The 18,846-nt window shown below is 35.4% G+C and overlaps 1 protein-coding gene across 3 annotated transcripts in view; it reads left to right on the top strand.

Annotated features, from left to right (window-relative positions):
• KCNQ5 (potassium voltage-gated channel subfamily Q member 5) overlaps positions 1-18,846 on the top strand; it is a 514,493-nt gene that overhangs the window by 67,470 nt on the left and 428,177 nt on the right. The gene's annotated exons all lie outside the window — the stretch shown is intronic.

The raw sequence follows: 18,846 nt of genomic DNA on the forward strand, positions 1-18,846 counted from the left end.
TGGATAAATTGTGGTTTATATACACAATGGAATACTACTTGGCAATGAGAAAGAATGAAATACGGCCTTTTGTAGCAACATGGATGGAACTGGAGAGTGTTATGCTAAGTGAAATAAGTCATACAGAGAAAGACAGATACCATATGTTTTCACTCTTATGTGGATCCTGAGAAACTTAACAGAAGACCATGGGGGAGGGGAAGGGGGGAAAAAAAGTTAGAGAGGGAGGGAGGCAAACCATAAGAGACTCTTAAAAACTGAGAATAAACTGAGGGTTGATGGGGGTGGGAGGAAGGGGAAAGTGGGTGATGGGCATTGAGGAGGGCACCTGTTGGGATGAGCACTGGGTGTGTATGGAAACCAATTTGACAATAAATTTCATATTAAAATAAATAAATAAATAAAAACATCTAAGTATAAAAATAATACTTGAGAAAATCTATGTGTGAAAAATTATTTAATTTGGACACCTTATAAAGCAAAGTATATTTTCTTATACTTTACTCACTATAATTTTTATGTAATCTATTTTTGTTCTAAAGCAATGTATTGGGATGGCATAACTACAGGAGAAAAATAAGACATCTCCAAAAGAGATGCAGGTTAGTAAATAGGCAAGATCTACTTTGCAATTTTACTTCAGTGTTTTTATGCAGTGCTGGATGGCAACTCTTTACACTATCTTTTAGTAAATTATAATCTAAGAAGTCCTTTAAATTAGTGTTCTTTAGGGGTTCTCTGCTTTAAGAAGATCTGGCATCTTAAAACATGACCTTAAATGTGTAGCAAATTGGGGATTCCCTAAAATGGAAGGATACAAACACTTCTGGATAAAGACACACAATATCTTAAATATGACTCAAAATACCAAGTTATTTTTTTCATTGCTTCCAGAATACATCTATTGCATAAGGAGTAAAGGTACATCCATAATTTGACAGATAGTTATTTTAGCACTAATAAATAATTGACATTTCAGTATCCCATTACAGTGACTGTAGTGATAAACTCTATTAAAGATGCGGATAACCAGATTATTGCTACTCACCTTTCTAAAGTGTTATAGTTGCAGTCAATCATAGTATCGTTCTTTATTTTCATGTCTTGCCATGTTCATCACTGTGGTGCTGGATGGGATATTCTTAACTCATTCTGTAAAACTAATATGCTATAAATTGGGTGATCATTAAAGTCAAGCAAGGTTGTTTTGTGATTTCATTCTACTCAAGAATCATTGAGTGACCTTTTCACTGTGAAGCAGTATTGCAGAGAGTATTGATTCTGCAGCTCTCATACAATGGTTGTTTTTACCAGCTATTCAGATTGTTCACATATCTGAATTCACATAAAACTTCTCGCGTATGTATTTCTGGGCACCATTTGAAATGAGGAAGGAACAAGTGGGATGCAGGAGGTGGAAGGAAGGGCCATGTAGAAGAGTTATAGAATCAAGTAACTCATTATGGGTTCACAGCTGTGTTTATTTCAGCATCTTCTCCTGAAATTTGGAATACAAATTCTAGGTTTATTCCTGGAAGAACATTTTTCTCTTAACTATATGCAAAGAAAGCAGGTGAGGGCAGCAAAACAAACTGTAATGCAAGATGAATTTCAGAATTGGAAAATTTAGAAGAAATGAGGAAGCGAGGAATTTTGATCTAGTCTTCCTTCTGATATGAAATAGTATTTATCAGATGACTGTGTCAGGTTCAAACTAACAATGGCTGGAGATGAGATCAGTGGCTCAATGCTGACAAACTGCCATTTAGAGATTCGCAAAGTGCTCCACTGGCCAAAAAAGGATTTAAACAATTCCTTTATTCATGTCCGCTGATGAAGACCTTGCTTAGCTCTTCTCTTGATCTCCAAAATTAATGATTTAGGTCAATTTTTTTTTAACTATAAGAGTTAAACTATCCTACTTGACTGATTATATTATCAAGTTCATTAGAAGAATGCCAAACCTCCAGCTTCATCGTGAGCTATATAAATATTACAATTGAAGAACAAACAATGTCTCTGCTACTCTCAGAAATTTATAATTTGAGGAGTTGAAGTAAAACTCAGAATCTTTTAATCAGATAATTTTCATTCTTAGCCACTTAGTTTGGTTTATGTTGAGATGAAATGACTAATTTGAACTTTGCTTAATTTGAAAGTTTAACACGATATAGATTAGGCCTAAATATTCACATATTGGAGTGCTCCTTATTATTTACACTGTTAAACTTCTGTGAGAAAAGTAGTTAACATTTTTTTGAGTGTTAACTACGTTTGAGGCATACTTTCCATACTGCACACCTCACTTTTTATACATTATTTCATTATTCCTTATTTTTATTTCTAAAATTTTTTAACATTTATTTTTTGAGAGACAGAGAGAGACAGAGCACAAGTGGGGGAGGGGCAAAGAGAGAGGGAGACATAGAATCCGAAGCAGGCTCCAGGTTCTGAGCTGTCAGCACAGAGCCCAACACGGGGCTCAAGCTCATGGAGCATGAGATCATGACCTGAGCCAAAGGTGGATGCTTAACCTACTGAGCCACCCAGGTGCCCCTTATTTTTTATTTCTAACTCTTCATTTGTAAAATGAAGATAATAACTAGACCCATCTCAAATGCTTGCTTAAAAATTAAATGAGATTATTTATAGTCTCACTTTGAACAGTAGAGAGTGAACACTCAATAAGTGTAAGATACTAAAATCAGCTATTTTGATAATCAAAACAGTCACATGAGAAAAGCATTATTATTATTACAATTTTTAGTAAACAGGTAGTTCACATAGCTAGGAGCTGGCAACACTGAGATGCAAAAAATCCCAGTTATGTTTGGTTTTAGAGTCCAGTCCCTTCATTCAAAGAGCTAAATAGAAATTAATTTTTTTAACTTTAACATACTCCAAATTATTCAAACAAACCCTGACAGAAACATCCCCATCCCTATCATCACTATCCTAGCTCCATTCAAGCCCATCAACTCTGTCCTATTCAATTGTTTTTCTTTTTTGTTTGCTTTAAAGACTTAATCAGGTTTAGATAGAGTTTCTCTTTTTAGAACACAATATCCAATTCTGAGGTTCTCAACCACAGTGCCAGTTGTTAGGTGTGTCACAGGTAATTTAATTCAAAACAGTCAAATAGTACAATAAAGAACTAACGTTTACAAATGACTCTGTAAGCATAAATTATAGCGTATACAAAATTATCCTTAAAACAACATCCCATTCACTCCATTACAAACTTATGTTCTTTCTTGAGAGTAAGAATAGTCTCCTGGGAATCTCACATGAACTGCAGACCTATAATCTGCTCATGCCTGCAAAAGGGTCTTTCATGTCATCCATCACAGTTGCTGGGTTGAAAGACGGAGAATTGGCTGAGCAGACCCTCCCCCCGCCCTCAGCTAAACTTCCATGGAGGTTCCCTTCCTAACTGAACTGACCAGGTGAATCATCACATTCATCAGATATCCTGTAAGTTTGGGATCAAATGACATGTTAACTCTTCTATCATCTGACTACATTACTGCTTACCAGGTTCATTTATGGTGTCAACTCATTTTAGAAGTACAGCATCAACACCAACCTAAAGTTCCAGGTGGGAGTTTAATACCAAAAATATGGGGGGAAATTTTAGTAGCTTTGTTAATGACTCTCTGATAAGATTGATAAATTGTATTCTGGTGGACTTTGTAGAAGACTCAAGGTAAAAGCATGTTTAGTGAGAACTTCATGCTCATGAAAATTTAGCCAGCAATCCAGAAGAATCAGCTGAATTTTTTATCTTTTTGTACAAAGGTTAACCAAAACGCACACAATATTTAAGACTTTTTATCACAACTTTAGACCCTCTGAAACAAATTTCACTTGGTTTAACTTTTTTTTGCTTCTGATAAGCAAGTACCAAATACTGTGACCCAGTTTTTCAAATAAAATACTAAGAATTGGTAACAAATTTCACACTTTTATAAGTAGGCAGTATTATGAATTCTATAGCTAAGAATTATTTTGTGTTCCATGCATATGGCAGAAAAAAAGAGTATTGTGGACTGTTTTTTGATGTATTAAATAAACTCTGTATTACATCACTATACATCACTACCAGGAAAATGTTCAACTAAGTTGCTAAATTTTTTCCACATTAGAAATTATAGAATAATCTAGGGGCTCCTGGGTGACTCAGTCGGTTAAGCATCTGACTTCAGCTTAGGTCATGATCCCACGGTTCGTGAGTTTGAGCCCCGCGTCGGGCTCTGTGCTGACAGCTCGGGACCTGGAGCCTGCTTCTGATTCTGTGTCTCACTCCCCTCAGCTCCTCCCCTGCTCATACTCTGTCTCTCTCTCAAAATAAATAAAAAGATTTTTTAAAATTAAAAAAAAATTATAGAATAATCTAAAACACTAAAATTATAAAACAATTCATAACAAATACAGTATTATTTTCTTGACTGAGGTTCTAAATTGTACATATTGTCCTAGATTATTTCCTCCTTCAGAGGAAAGCCAGTATTCACAAACTATTGCCTTTTCAATGAAAATGCATTATAAAGGTGAAAGTGAGGCTGAAAAAGTATAAAATACTAAATTCTGTGTAGCAATGTGAAATGCTTCTCAGATAAAAGGTAGGAATCAAATGCAGTCTCCAGTTCATGCAGCTCAAGGGAAATGTGGGAATTCCTGAATTATTGGTCAACTTGAAAGAAATATAGATTTTTTTAATGAGTATATAAAAAGGTTTAGGAAACAGTTTTTTGCAAGTGATAAAAAAAAGTATTAAGTTCTTGGAATGTTGCAGTAAATAGCTAAGGTTCACGTAGAAAAAGATGTGTTTTTGAATTTCAAGGAACAAAAACTCCCTTTGTTTTATTTCACTCTCTGTGGAAATACTTTAAGACTCAGCCCCAGGTCTGTGTGCAACAATCAGATAAGTGTGACTGTTGTTCTCCCATGTCCTCAGCACGTGACTCATTCACGAAGAACATTGACAGATTCTCATTGTTGAGGAGTATGCATTACCCTAGACTTCATTGCAATTGAAGAAAAAAATGGTGACTTTACAATGAGATTTCATTTCATAAAGCTATACTTTTGGCAGACGCAAGTGAAAAACCATTATTTATATTTATTATTGTTGTTCCAAGTGTTCAGCCTTATTATCTCCATAGAATCAGTCATGATTCCTTTTAAAAATACTCATCTTTCTCCTCCTCTCCATCCCTGTTATTTCTGACCTGCCTCAAGCCTATTCACTCTCCTATTTAAACAGCCTCCTAACTGGATTATTCTCCTCCATGTCTTCCTCAAGACAGCCACAAGGGTGGTCTGTTAAGGTGCAGATCTGTTGCCATTACCCCTTTGCTAGAGCCCTGCAATGACCTGCAGTTCAGCAGACAGAGGACAAGCGCTAATGAGGGCAGAGCACACCCCCTCTGTGCAGGAGCAGCCATCTCTTCATCTACTCTCCCCTAAACTCGGACTCTACTCCAGCAATCCTAAACTACTTGCAGTGTCTTGCCCTTTGCATCCTCTGCCTTTGCCCATGCTGGCCTGACTGCCCATCCTCTTTCCTTTACTCCAATTTCTCCCTTAGACTCCACTCCTAAGTCACTTCCTCCAGATGTGGGTCAGGTGGCCCTTGTTTGTGAGCCCATGGCCTGCGCCTGTCTTCTTTACTCCACTTCCATGTTACTTTGTAATGATTTGTTAAGTGTCTGCCACCCCCAGTAGATTAATTTGGGGGGGATAAAAACAATGTCATAAGAATCCAACAAAACCAGAAAGGGCTGAAAATGTCTAGTTAAACCATTTCTTAAAAAATATTTCATTTGGCCAGAACCAAGGTACACAGACTTAAATTCTTACAAAGAAGCATTTGCAAAACTAGCAAGTTCAGGTGGTTTAGATACATGTCAGCATTTTAAAATATTCCTTCATTTGGTCTGATTTTTAAAGCATTTTTCTATTTATCCAGTTCTGTTTGGAATATGTGTTCTAATTTTCAGTTAGATTGCAAGAATGTACATGGCCCTGCAAAGGAAGTAATTACCCAGGATGAGGACATTTGATATATTTGCTGTTCCTGTGAAACTTGTAAAACTACTCATTCGAAGAGATTTTCTCTTAAAATAAGGTTTTAAAATAGGGCAAATTCAATAAATCGTTTACTTGTGGCTACTTTTAAACACCAATATTTTGTACTCCATTTTTGTGTGCCTTAAAATATATGACCAAGCCATACTTTTCTATAAAAATAAAACTGAATCCTACCTACTTCCTTCTGAATACTGATAACTGCACATAAGGTGTTGTGTTTTTAAATTTTATTAATAGCTTCTATTCTAGCCTTGAGCTTCACATTTTTAGATATGTTTTCATTATCATAATTAGGTTTTGGGAAGATCATTTCCTATTTTCTTCTTTTTTTAAATGTATGCAACACAAATCTTTAGAAAAAATATTTCTCCTTATATTTATAGAATGACAGTGAAATCATGTTAAGTTTATCAAAAAAGATTGTTTTTTAATACCCATAAGGACCAAACTGAAATATTTGCAAGTCATTATTTAAGTCTTTAAATAATACATTAACAACATGCATGTTCTTTTTTATGTCTTTGTAAATTGCCCTGTTTCTCATTTGTCGGAGATTACCCAGTGAGAACCCTGTAGGGATATCTGCAAGAGGTGCTTAATAGATTCTTTTAGGCAACAGCAATAATGACCTTCTTTCCTTAGTACAATATGGTTAGTATTTTTCCAAAACATGAAAATCATGTATAGAATTATATATGAATGCCAATATCAACTTTATGATTAGGGAGACTCCTTCCTAATAAAAAGGGAACATATAAAATATGAGTTTACATTTCCATATGTCTAGTTCTTGCTTTTTAAAAAAGGTAGTCATGGTTTTTCTGGAGAATAATTGTTGTATGTGGTGGAAAAGTTCCTTCCGTTCATGTAAAATGTAAAGTTTCCTCTTTGCTTAGAATTGCCATTTTTGTAATTAGGAGGGTTTCTTTTTTAAGTGGATTGCTATTATTTCATCTGTATGTATTTCTGACTTCCAACTCCATTCTATTACATTATCTTTTGATTTGGTGATTCTGTATAAAACATACTATTTCTTTTCCTTCTTCTTCTTCTACTCCATTAAGTTCATTGCATTTAAAAGAGGATTACTGTACTATTTCATTAAAATATAAACATTATTTACAGAGAAGATGTTACAGTTGAAGATTTGATTATGTCCCCTCAGTTTAGAAACAAAGAGAGAGGCACTCCAGTGCCTACCCAATAGCCTAGCCCAGCTTCCAAGTTATTTCTGACTTGACTCTTTCTTGGTGTCTTTCCTCCAAATAAACTGATTTAGTCAGTGTTTCTGCAATAACATCTATTCTTTTCTGCCTCTCTGCCTTTGCTCAGTTTCTTCCACCTGATGTGCTTTCCTGTTTTTGAGCCCAGTCCCATTCACACCAGTGCCCTTTACCACATATGTGATCACTTTCTTGGTACTCGCATCCTGGGTGTCCTAAATAACTACTTATTCACTTTGATTTAGATGGCTAAGTTGTGAGGACAGAATCCTGGGTCAGTAGAACTCACTGCATGCCTATCAATCATCAGTAAATTTAAACAGCAGAAGCTAAAGCTAGAGTATGTCTTTATATTGAATCCATTTACTACTTTTGTCAGTGTTTGGTAAGTGTGAATAGGAAAAATACTTTGCCAAGATATAGATGGTAGGATTGCCTCCATAGATTACAAGAAATACTAGCTGCTGCCTTTTGGAGACTTTGTATTTTATGAGTAAGAACATTTAAATAGGAGCAGGTTGAAATGTCATAGGGCATTTAATTGTGCAAGTATTCTTAAAAATATGCCCAGCGTTACTGCTGGTGGGAATGCAAACTGGTGCAGCCACTCTGAAAAACAGTATGGAAGTTCCTCAAAAAATTAAAAATAGAACTACCCTACAACCCAGTAATTGCATTACCAGGTGTTTATCCAAAGGATACAAAGCTGTTGATTCGAGGGGGCACATGCACCCCGATATTTATAGCAGCACTATTGACAATAGCCAAATAATGGAAAGAGCCCAAATGTCCATGGACTGATGAATGGATAAAGAAGGTGTGTGTGTGTGTGTGTGTGTGTGTGTGTGTGTGTGTGTGTGTGTAATGGAATATTACTCAGTGATCAAAAAGAATGAAATCTTGCCATTTACAACAACGTGGATGGAACTAGAGTGTATTATGTTAAGCAAAATAAGTCAATCAGAGAAAGGCAAATGTCATATGACTTCATTCATATGTGGAATTTAAGACACAAAACAGATGAACATAGGGGAAGGGAAGCAAAAATAAGATAAAAACAGAGAGGGAGGCAAACCGTAAAAGACTCTTAAACACGGAGAACAAACTGAGGGTTGCTGGATGTTGGGTGGGGGGATGGGCTAAATGGGCAAGGGGCATTAAGGAGGACATTTATTGGGATGAGCACTAGGTGTTATATGTAAGTGATAAATCACTAAATCCTATTCCTGAAGTCATTATTATACTATATGTTAACTAACTTGGATTTAAATTAAATGAATAAATAAAAATATGCCTAGCATTTTTACTGTCAAAGTATTTTTAAAATAAAACATGGCCAATGAGATAAATGAAACTTTGTAAAACTTACTTTCTCCTCCTGTAGGAGTTTGTGTCCCTTTAAGAAGTGAGGTTGGGCAGCAGGAGATTTTCTAAGCAATTATCAGCCTTGATTTTTGAGGCAAAAAGAGCTGTTAGATTTTGTACTTTAATTACTTCAATTTAAGAGCTAATTTGTTATATTATTGCTATAAATATTGTTACAATATTGACAGGCTCAAATTCCCTAAAATAAATGATCAAAGAAAGAAGTCTAGTATAAGATTAAAAATGTTTTTCTTTTTGATACTGTTGTCTTACTCAAAAAAGAGGATTTTTGTGTGTGAAAATTTAAACAAGAGAAAGAATAGCAAACTATTAAAATGAGGTATTATATTTGCATAAATTATTTTTGAAAAAAGTATTTGATAAATGTTTACAGCATAAAGAGCTTCGTTAATTTACTTTGAAATTTTAGTGAAATAAGGCAGCAGATAGCAGAAATATTAAACATCATAAAATTAAATTTGGTTAAAATGCCACTAATAGTGGGGCGCCTGGGTGGCGCAGTCGGTTAAGCGTCCGACTTCAGCCAGGTCACGATCTAGCGGTCCGTGAGTTCGAGCCCCGCGTCAGGCTCTGGGCTGATGGCTCAGAGCCTGGAGCCTGTTTCCGATTCTGTGTCTCCCTCTCTCTCTGCCCCTCCCCCGTTCATGCTCTGTCTCTCTCTGTCCCAAAAATAAATAAACGTTGAAAAAAAAAAAGTTAAAAAAAAATGCCACTAATAGTGTAGTTGTATTTTCTCTTTTTAGAATGAATTTTGACTGGCTCAGAAAAGAAGCACCTTATTGGCCACTGTAAATCTGGCTGTTGTTATCTTTCCTCTTATCAAAGTAGGAGCATTAAGATACTCTGAGTATAAAATGTGAAATGGAAATATGTTTTCTGTTTAAGTTTGAGAGATTCTGATAAATTTAGTAATTTATAAAATATCTTGTTATAATTGAATTTTAAAAGATGTCTGTTTAAAGAATCAAAAAAAGATATATTCACTCATCCATTAGACATGTACTGGTGCTTTCTCTTTGCCAGACACTGTGGTAGACACTCAAGATGGAGAGATGAATTACAACTGTAATTCCTCAGAGATTTGCAATACAAAGAGTGTAAATAAATCTATAACCAAATAAATACAATAGAAATAGTAAATGTTATGTAAATGTGTGTACGATATGGTAGAAGCATGAAGATAGTGACCATACTTGCCCATGGCCTCATGATAGGTTCTAAAATATTTATTATATATGGTATAATATATTTATATAAATGAATGTCTTTATAGTTGCAAAAATCTGAGAACATATGTTAATGTCTGTGTATGTACATATTCATATTTTCAATCAGTTATGAATATCAGGCCATAATGGTTTGTTTCATATTTTTCTCATGCCCAAATCACTTCTTGATATTATATTAAGCAAATGAGAAAGCACATCAACCCCATTAAGCAATTAAATCTTTATTTTAGTAAATTCCTATGTGGCACACTAAACTGGTGTCATGATGGCCTTGAAAGTATCAAGGTACCTTCCTAAAAGATAGATTTTCTATAGTAATCTGCAAGTATCATCTTTCTATGTTCCTTATCAAAAGAATAATACTTACAACCACATGTAATAATTTTCTATGCTCATTAATATTCATAAACATGAAGATACCCACACCAGCATAACCATCCTGCCTGTATTGTACTTAAGCTATTTTAGGGAAAATGTATTAACTTAATTGTTTCCTGGTATCCATAACGGGGAAAGAGATGTCTAGGTAACATGGTCATATAAACTGTGAGTGTGTGTGCATTTGTGTATACCCATTTAGACATGTGTACCACCTAGGGTTTCCAACTGGGAATGGCAGTTCAACTTCATAAATGCTTTTGTATGTGTATTCACAAAGCCACCTGATTCTCTTTAAAGTATTACCATTTCCATTACTAAATGTGAAATCTTAAATCACAGATGTTGCCCAATCCACTGGAGAACCAGTGTTGATACTTTTTTTGTTAATATCAGGGCAGAAAGCCTAATTAAATTAATATAAATCAGTATCGATTTGTATCAATAATAAAAGTGTTCTGTATGTGATAATTCTGCCTTCACTGGCAGGCATTATCCAGTTTTTGATTATGTTTGTGTGTGTGTGTGTGTGTGTGTGTGTGTGTGTGTGTGTATGCGTGCATGTGTGCTTATTTCAGAACTTTTTAAAAATGAAATCATTATATGGTATATCTGGATATAGTAGGAAATGAAATAAAGTTTATGTTCATCAATAGAAATGAATATTATTGAAAAATATCCAAAAATAGCCCTTAAGATAAATTATAACTAAGATAAAATGCTTAGGAATGTTTAGTTCATTCCATGATTCTCCTGGAATTTAAAGTATACATTAATCAGAAAATAGTTAATCAAGGACAGAATAGAAACGAGTTACCAATTAAAAATTTTATATGTATATGTTTAATTGTTCAGTAGCTATAAAACTGACTAACAAAATCTGAATCAAAAATATTCTTTTTCTACTAGCACTCCAAAGCAAGTGGACAAGTGTTCAGGGTCTATAGCTGACATGGCATTTACTCAATCAGCTAGTACAGTCAACAGTCTGACTCTGACCTTTTACCCAAAATCAGCTCCAAAACTATATAGCTCTTCTTGTTTTCAGATTCAGACCTTCCCCTCCATTTCTCTTATCAATCCTAAAGCTGTCGTCCCTACCTTTGTTGAGTCTCATTATCTGCTGTTAAACCACTCATCCAGAACTTTAGACTGCTTTTGAGGAAATCAATTTTTAAGAAATACACCTCCTGCTTAGCCAGACCTTCTTTTTCCCCCCCATTGACATCCTGTCATATTTCCAAAGTAACTGCCTTCTATAAGCTCCTAAAGAGTTCTTACCTTTTATCTATTTCTTTAGTTTCTCTCATACTCTTTTTACCCAGATTTTTGCTTTGGACCTTTGTGAATATGTTGTCCATGACACCCGAAATATACTTTCCTCTTAATATTGTCTTTCCAAATCTCATCCAGTCTTCAGAGCCCATGCCTAGTCGTGCCTTTAAGAAATCTCCCCCATGGGTTCCCCTCTGGATACTCTTTTAAGTCACTCAGGTATTTATTAGCAATACAGGACATCTAGAACTAGTGATAAAGGTTTTCTTTTGTACTCCAGTGCTACTGTCTCTGTAACATGGACTCAGCATTTTAAGAGAAGAAGCCATGTCATATTCTTCTCTTAATCCTCATTAGAACACAAAAAGACATAACAGGTCCTCAAGAAATACTCATTTATTGAGTGTAGATTACAAGGATCATTATGAAACTTTAAAGCAGTAGTTTTCAATCAGGGGAAATATGGGACATTTGGCAATGTCTGAAGACATTTTTACTTGTCCCAGTTGGGAGGGAGATCCTACTGGCATCTAATAAGCAGAAGCCAGGAGTGCAGCTGAACGTTCTAACAGTGCACGGGAACACAACAAAGAGTTATCCCAACCCTCCAAAAGTCAGTAGCGCTGAAGTTAAGAAATCCTGCCAAAATAGGTGTTAAATTTCACACTAAACAATCTAAGATCTTATATATTTCCTCAAAAGCAAGAACCTTTAGGGATTAGGCCATGGAATGCCATTGTATGCATTTCTTCTCTTCTTACCACTGTTAATGGAAGATCAAATAAATGTTCCAAAGACAGCCAGAGGTGATTTAAAAACACTTCATTAAATATTCACATGGCTACCAACACAATAAGATCCAACATAAACTGAGTCTACACCACATTTATCAAAATATGGTAGGGACCACCTTATTCCTTTTATTACAACTTTCTTCATCCTAAATTTGATCTGTGCTCCTCAGCAGTTTTTACCCATTCTTATTCATATTACCTTCTGTTTTTGTCAACATATGTTTTGATATTGAAATTGTAATTACAACTAAGTGTCAAAGCATTCATAAATTTGACTTTTTGCATGTATTAACACATATTTCATATGTATTAAGATATGAAATTAAAGGGAGTCAGGGTAGGAAAAAATTGAGAAAAAATTTGAAATGTAAAAAGGAAAATTCTTTCAGATGTTCTTAAAGACATGAAATTATTCAGAATTTTACCTTATTGCAAAGAGAGAAAAAATATTAGATTTGAACTTATTAAACAAATACTTTTTTTCAAACTTTCTTCTAAATGGAGGGACAAATCAAAATAGCAAAATTATAGTTCCTCTTTTGACTCATGTAGTTTTCAATAAGTAGTTGGGTTGCTATCAGGGTATTTTTGGAGAGAAAGGACGTGATTCTCTAAGGAATTACAAATATTACATATAAAGTTATTGTTGCACCTATTCATGATGCATTCAAAAATAATATATTACCTAAATATAATATTGATCAGTTTTCCTCCCTTTCAAAATCCTCCAAAAATAAAACAAGCATAGAAAAAATTACTTGGTTTGGAGTAGGAGTCACTCTAAATGTGTGCTTTTATTGCCTTGTTTTTAAGACCTTTATTTTAATCCATGCAAAACATCTAAATAATTTAGTCCTGGAATCCCATTCATTGGCAAACTAAAAGACCATCCAAATAAATAATAATCTGGGATTACTCTTGGTCCTTGGAAAGGAAATATTTCTAGAAATAAAAATACTGTTATTCTCTTTTTCCTGTAATTTTCATAGCACTCTGATGGCAGTTTTATGGCCACTAACAGAGATTTGGCCCAGAAAAGCATGTTTAAACTGAGGGTGCACCCCTGCTAAATCAAAATGAATTGTGAAATAGCTAGAAATGCCACAACTTCTCTTCATGTTCTGCAAATTGTTTCAAGATGTTTTCTATAAACTTTCACTACTTTTGCTTTTATTTCTTTTTACTCATTCATTCAGCAAATATTTACTAAAAATAAATTTACTAAGAATTTACTAAGAATATAAAAAGAATATCCCATGTACCAGTCACTAGTCTTACATGCCCAGTCACTGGTAAACATGGGCACACATTCTTCCTATTTGACAGAGATTACAGTCTGATAGGGCAAGTAGATAAAGATCAAATCATTATATAAATAAAGACTTTTTTTATTCATTCAGGAAACATGCATTGAGTGCCTCCTGTTTTTCCAAAATGTTCTAGACTTGGAGGACACAGTGCCAAAACCTAAGAAGCTGACCTTCTGGCAGGCAAAAAAACAGTAAGCAAATAAAAATAGATAGATATTATCATGACAGGTGGTACTATGGAAAAAATTAAGTTATATGAGGGCATAGAAGATTTTGGGGATTGGGGTAATATGTTTCAAGACACAGTGGTCAGGAAATGTTAGAACAGAGACCTGAATGAAGAAAGAGAATGAGTCATGAGAAGAGAATTCCAGGCAGGAAGTGACTGACATATTAGGGAATCCACAAGGGAAATGGGGTGAGTGAGGGAGAGTGGTAGAAGATGAGATCAGAGAGATAGGAAGGGGCTAGATCTTTTATGTGGCAAATACCTTTGGTTATTACAAACTGTGCAGAGTGCTTTATAACAAATACAAGTGTTAAAAAAACAGATAACTGAGAGCCTAAGCTAACCTGGGGAATTAGAGAAGGCTTCTGTTGGGGATTAAATTGTGTCCCCCCAAATTCATATGTTGAAGTTTTAATTCCCCAATGTGATCATGTTTGAAGATAAGGCCTTGAAAGAGGTAATTAGGTAAATGAAGTAGAAGGGTAAGATCCTAATCCAATAAGACTGGTATCTTTATGAGAATACAAAGAGATACCAGGGACCCATGCACACAGACAAAAGGCCATGTTAGGATTCAGTGAGAAGGTAGATGGCCATTTGCAAGCCAAGGAGAGGTGCTTGAGGAGAAACAAAACCTGCCAACCCTTTGATTTGGACACCTAGTCTCCAGAATTGTGAGAAAATAAATTTATATTGTTTAAGCCACCCAGCCTCTAATGTTTTCTTACAAAAGCAATAGCAGACTGATACAGCTTCCATGAGGAGGTGACCTTTGGGCCAAAAACTGAAGGAAATATAGGAGTTAACCACTTGAAGTAGCATAAGGTAACAGTATGGGCAAGGACCCTATGTTTGAAAAGCATATAGTGTGTTTGAGATTCCGAAAGCCTGTTGGCTGCAGCTCTGAGAGCAAAGATAAGAACCGCACATGGAGAGATGGAAGAGGTTGAGGGAAGGTAAATCATACAAGATCTGGTAGGCTCTCTGAAGGATTTTGGCTTTTATCTTAAAGGGGCTCATATGATCAAAAAGATTTGGCATTTTTAAACATCATCTGGCTATGAAAATTGGAGTAGGGAAAGAATGAGTGCAGGGAGACCACTCTAAAGTCCCAGAGGGATGGTGAAGTAGACTAGACTGGAAAGGAAGCAATAAAGATGGAGAGAAGTAGATAGTTGCAGATGAAGCTGACAGGACAAGGATTACTCCTACATCTTTGGGCCTTGCAGATGGAAGGAAGTTGATTCCACTCTTGAGATAGGGAACACTGAATTCATAAGTTTATCTCCAAACCTAATCAGTTCCATTTTGAACATGTTGAATTTGAGATGCTTCTAAAATATCCAAGTGGAGAATGAGTAAGTGGATAAATCTGGAGCTCAGAAAACAGATGGAAGCTGGAGATATAAGCTTGGGGTTCACCAGCATATATATAGTAATTGAAACTTGCTGTAGTTTCAGTTCTCTAGAGACAGGGATTTTATTTGTTTTGTTCACAAATGTATCCCAGGTGCATGGAACAGTGCTGACATATGGGAGGCACTCAATACATATGTGTTGAATGAATTAATGAATAGATTACCTACAGAGAGCATTTCATATGAAAAGAGAAATAGGTCTAGAATGAAACTTTGAAGAAAGCAACATTCATAGGCTGGGTAGAACTTACGGACATACAACAAAGGAACAGTCAGAAGAAAATCAGTAAAGTCTGAGGTACATGTAGCCAGAGGAAGAGTGTTTCAAGAAGAAAGGTGAGTTCATCCTCTGCAGTGAGTGGCATGCAGCAGCAAGCCTAGCCCATGAATGAACACTTCTGAATCCTAATGGCTTTAAAATACTTGAATTTATTTATCACTGTTGTCAATCTTTGAGTCAAAAAGATTTGATTTCTTATGTGCAGGATTTACCTCAGATAATAACAGTCTCTTGGAACCACATCTCTGACACATTCCCAACATGGGTGTGTATATAATTTCATCATCATTCCATGCATTAATTTATGATCATAACGACAGTTGCAAATAACGTATTTGAGTAATGGAACACCAGTAGCTTTTCTTGACAAATGCATTTGAAGTCTTCCCTCTGGATGAAAACTCAACCGCTTTTTGCCTTACTATCTCCTCCCCTCCCTCTTTTTATTTCACTCTGTGCTTCCCTACGCTCTGCATAACAAAGACTTTATTAGCTTCATGAATAACCACATGATAAGTCATAATTAAGACCTGAATAAATGGTAAAAAATAATTTTATTTCACCACCTGTATACTGTCTACAAAAAATGTAGACTGGTTAATTAATTAATTTATTAATTTCCAAAGTTGTGAGTATAATTTGTGTAATCCTAGTTATTCTCATATAGATTCTCCACCTTGCAGAAGAGCTATATGGAACCATCTGGGGACATTTCTTACTCTCATGACCATAGTTTTCTTATCGCTGAATTAGGGTCATGGACCTCAGCTGAGAGATCAAGAATATTCAGCAGAAAATCCTGCCTCTCCATTTCTTCTGAATGTCCTCTTTCTTGAGGTAGATGACCCACTTGACTCTTATTTATTATTAGCAATAGAAAGAATAAGGAGAAAAGTCATTAAGTAGTCCTTGGTTTTGATCCCAACTGTGGGTTATAAATATTTAGTTTAAGGATAGTTCTGTTTCTTCCTCCCTGCTTTATTTTTCTTCAATACACTTATCCTACTTGAAATTTTATTATATGTTTTTTACTTTATTTGGTCTTGGATTATCTTCCAACGGAAAATAAGAACAAGACAAGAACATTGTCTCTCTCAGCTTTGCTGCATCCTCACACTCAAAACTATGCCTGACATATTGCAGGAGCTCAGTAATATTTACAGGATAAATAAATAAATAGATACTTAAATCCTGATGGTGGGAAGTAGATATAAAATGCTGGTTGAGTTTGCTATTTAGCATGAAATGCAATTCTTGATATCAAGTCACACATTTGAAATATAGGCAAACTTTTTGGCTTTGGATTTAACATCTTTAGCTGACTTCTCCTAAGCACCAGCCCCACATTGGATGTTTCCACATGAAGATCCAAAAGGTGCTTTGAACTCAAGGTATCCCACCCAAACACCCTTCTTTTTTGTTTTCTGCCCCCCACCCCCCACACCCCTCACACCTCTTCCTCCTCCTCAAGGCCTTCTTATCACCTTTCACCTACCTGCTCCTTTGAGTTATAAAATCCCTCTCCTTCTGATACCCAACCTCTCAACCACATGGCCCCTGTCATGATTCATTGGATAACTCCCCTTTCCTGACAGTTGCAAGGCCTCCTAAGGACTTCTGGTGCCTCTAGTCTCCCTTTTTTTCCAGTCGATATTCCATATTCCAGATATTCCACACTTAGCAGTGTGAATATTAGCTAATCAATAAAATACACTAAGTTTATTGTGTGTGCATTCTAGGTTCAAGGAATAGTCTAAGGCCAAATGGGGCTCTTTGTCTTACATGAGGGCATAAAGACTAGATATGCTCATGTCACTGTCCTTCTCAAAAATGTTCAAAGACATTTTCCCATTTACATTCAGTAAAACTTAATCCCTTAAAATGATATTTCCAAACTCTTTTGCCTTCCTAGTTTTATATCCAATCCTTCCTATGACCCTAAACACAAGCACTCTACATAATTCCTGTATTGTTTCTAGAAAGGGTATGCACTTCATCTTGAGTTGTGACTTTCTTCATCTCATCCCTCTGACTGGAATGGATTCCTCTTTCCCCTTACCCACATGATAAGATCCCTTTCATTCTCAGATGCCTAACTCAAATGTCTGCTCACCTATGAGCCCTTTTCCACCACCACAGGAAGAATTACATCTTTTCTGTGTGCTCACAGTCTTCATTTAGTCCTCTGTAAGAGCACTTATATCTGCTATGGAGTAGGTTCTGAGCACCTTAGAGACATGCTCCTGGTGAGTTCATTTTTTGTTTAAGGGATCTTATTACTAAGCCTTAATTTCTCTACATATTTGAGATTTCAAGTTCATATCAAATAATGTCTTTCTAAAGTATTCCTACCTTTCCTCCGATATGTTCTATTAAGTGCTAGCCATGATTGTGCAACACTACAATAACTGCTATGCTCTATTTCTCTAAAGTTCTCCATCCTTGAGCTGTAGCAATGAGGAGCTTTTTATAGCCCATTTGGTAGGAAGACTCACACCATCTTTAGAGTTCAAAATGGAAATGGATCCTCCACTGTGCTGAACAGATCCTCATAGAATGTCCTGTGCAATATGGCTAAATACTTTGCTTTCCCTTTTTTTGCTAATGTAGCTCAGGAGCAGTTGCTTGTGTACTTTATGCCTAATAATCATGTGGTTACAAAAGGACATGCAAAAATCTCTTTTTGTCATAAATATAGATAGTGGTAACCTCGGGTATTATTTGGTAGCTAGGGTGATTTCACTAATGACCAGCAGATACAGAGCTTAATTGTCAACTGATATATGTCAGAACTCCATATACTGGCTAATTTCCATCAGTTTCTAAACGGTAACTGCTAATGTCAAGGCAGTTCAAAAACAGCGAAAACTTGATTTCCCCTTAATATCCTGAGAATCATATTAATGGGCACCAGGGAGTCTGGGCAATAAATCTGATGGATTTTTGCCATCATATTTAGAATACAAATTAATGCTAGAAACAGTTTTCTAACAGGAGATAATAAAGGAAATGGGAAAACAAAAATAAATGTTACAAAGAGGAAAAATACAGTCTCTGTGAGCAAATTAATGGCTTTTGTAAATTAGATGGAACTTTTTAAATCTAGGCAAGAGTTTTAAAATTATATAATTTAGCTAAATAACATAGTATTTGTTCCTACCATCAAATATTTGTCTTTCTGTTGGGGCCAAAATTGATGTTTAAATATGTTTTATGACAAAGAAGTGGTTG

This window comes from Leopardus geoffroyi, chromosome B2 (assembly GCF_018350155.1).
Source record: "Leopardus geoffroyi isolate Oge1 chromosome B2, O.geoffroyi_Oge1_pat1.0, whole genome shotgun sequence".
NCBI classification, from domain to species: domain Eukaryota; kingdom Metazoa; phylum Chordata; class Mammalia; order Carnivora; family Felidae; genus Leopardus; species Leopardus geoffroyi.